The sequence below is a fragment of the Colletes latitarsis genome, unplaced genomic scaffold, assembly GCF_051014445.1.
Source record: "Colletes latitarsis isolate SP2378_abdomen unplaced genomic scaffold, iyColLati1 scaffold0042, whole genome shotgun sequence".
Classification (NCBI taxonomy): Eukaryota; Metazoa; Arthropoda; class Insecta; order Hymenoptera; family Colletidae; genus Colletes; species Colletes latitarsis.
Window position 1 is genome coordinate 307,308 of NW_027488392.1, and position 2,500 is coordinate 309,807.

Below are 2,500 nucleotides of genomic sequence, written 5' to 3' on the forward strand. Positions count from 1 at the left end.
AACTATGAATGGGAAAGATCATATCAATGGGACGGCTTACGCGCGGAGGACGCTGTACGAGAGAACAAACAACACGTTGTTTGTTCCCGCTCGCGTCTCTCCCGTCCGTCGCCATTGCAAAGCTAAAAGCACAAGCGTTGGAGAGCCCGTGCAGACCATAGGTTCTCTCGACGAACGAGAATCGCCGTATTAATGGTAGATCGATGCTGGCGTGAGGTGACGCGCGTCGTCGTTTACACGATTGGGTCGAAACGAACAAAGAAACGAAAGAACATAACACAAAAACGTCCATTACTAAACAAAGATCTCGAACAAAAACAAAAAAACGTCCATTACTAACGAAAGAAAGAGGAGGAGAAGAGAAAATAAGACCCATCGTTGCGACGATCGAGGATGTCACCCGCCGTCAATTTTTCCATTATATACGCGTCTCGGTCGGAGATACGATGCTGGCTGTTTACGTTGCGCTCGCTCGAAGAGGAGACGACGACCGATTGTCACACACAACGCGCAGGGGCCGAAACAAAGCGCCCAAGGATCTACAGCCGAGGAACGAGACGCCGTCGAACATCGTTTCGCGACGTTCCTTTACGGTTTGAACTTGCGTATCCCGCTTTGCCCGGTGGCGTGTGTGCTCGTCGTCGTGCTCCGAACGAAACGTCCTGATGACGGCGAGGAAGTAATAAAATAATATACATCCTTACGGGTAGCCTGAAGCGAATCGCAAACGAACGACAACGCGTCGATTGTGCGGCCATCGTTGCTCGCGCGACTAACGACGACCAGCCGAGAAGGCTGTAGTTTATCGCATCGATTTCATCGAGCAACCGATGGACGCTGCCGCGTTCGTTCGTAAATGAATGTTATACATACTCACGGATAGCCTGAGGCGAATAATCGCAAACGACGACGCGTCGATTGTGCGGCCATCGTTGCTCGCGCGACTAACGACGATCAGCCGAGACGGCTGTAGTTTATCGCATCGATTTCATCGAGCAACCGATGGACGCTGCCGCGTTCGTTCGTAAATGAATGTTATACATACTCACGGATAGCCTGAGGCGAATAATCGCAAACGACGACGCGTCGATTGTGCGGCCATCGTTGCTCGCGCGACTAACGACGATCAGCCGAGACGGCTGTAGTTTATCGCATCGATTTCATCGAGCAACCGATGGACGCTGCCGCGTTCGTTCGTAAATGAATGTTATACATACTCACGGATAGCCTGAGGCGAATAATCGCAAACGACGACGCGTCGATTGTGCGGCCATCGTTGCTCGCGCGACTAACGACGATCAGCCGAGACGGCTGTAGTTTATCGCATCGATTTCATCGAGCAACCGATGGACGCTGCCGCGTTCGTTCGTAAATGAATGTTATACATACTCACGGATAGCCTGAGGCGAATGATCGCAAACGACGACGCGTCGATTTTGCGGCCATCGTTGCTCGCGCGACTAACGACGACCAGCCGAAACGGCTGTAGTTTATCGCATCGATTTCATCGAGCAACCGATGGACGCTGCCGCGTTCGTTCGTAAATGAATATTATACATACTCACGGATAGCCTGAGGCGAATGATCGCAAACGACGACGCGTCGATTTTGCGGCCATCGTTGCTCGCGCGACTAACGACGACCAGCCGAGAAGGCTGTAGTTTATCGCATCGATTTCATCGAGCAACCGATGGGCGCTGCCGCGTTCGTTCGTATATGAATATTATACATACTCACGGATAGCCAGAGGCGAATAATCGCAAACGACGACGCGTCGATTTTGCGGCCATCGTTGCTCGCGCGACTAACGACGACCAGCCGAGACGGCTGTAGTTTATCGCATCGATTTCATCGAGCAACCGGTGGACGCTGCCGCGTTCGTTCGTAAATGAATAATATACATACTCATGGCTAACTTGAGGCGAATAATCGCAAACGACGACGCGTCGATTTTGCGGCCATCGTTGCTCGCGCGACTAACGACGACCAGCCGAAACGGCTGTAGTTTATCGCATCGATTTCATCGAGCAACCGATGGACGCTGCCGCGTTCGTTCGTAAATGAATAATATACATACTCATGGCTAACTTGAGGCGAATAATCGCAAACGACGACGCGTCGATTTTGCGGCCATCGTTGCTCGCGCGACTAACGACGACCAGCCGAAACGGCTGTAGTTTATCGCATCGATTTCATCGAGCAACCGATGGACGCTGCCGCGTTCGTTCGTAAATGAATAATATACATACTCATGGCTAACTTGAGGCGAATAATCGCAAACGACGACGCGTCGATTTTGCGGCCATCGTTGCTCGCGCGACTAACGACGACCAGCCGAAACGGCTGTAGTTTATCGCATCGATTTCATCGAGCAACCGATGGACGCTGCCGCGTTCGTTCGTAAATGAATGTTATACATACTCATGGCTAACTTGAGGCGAATAATCGCAAACGACGACGCGTCGATTTTGCGGCCATCGTTGCTCGCGCGACTAACGAC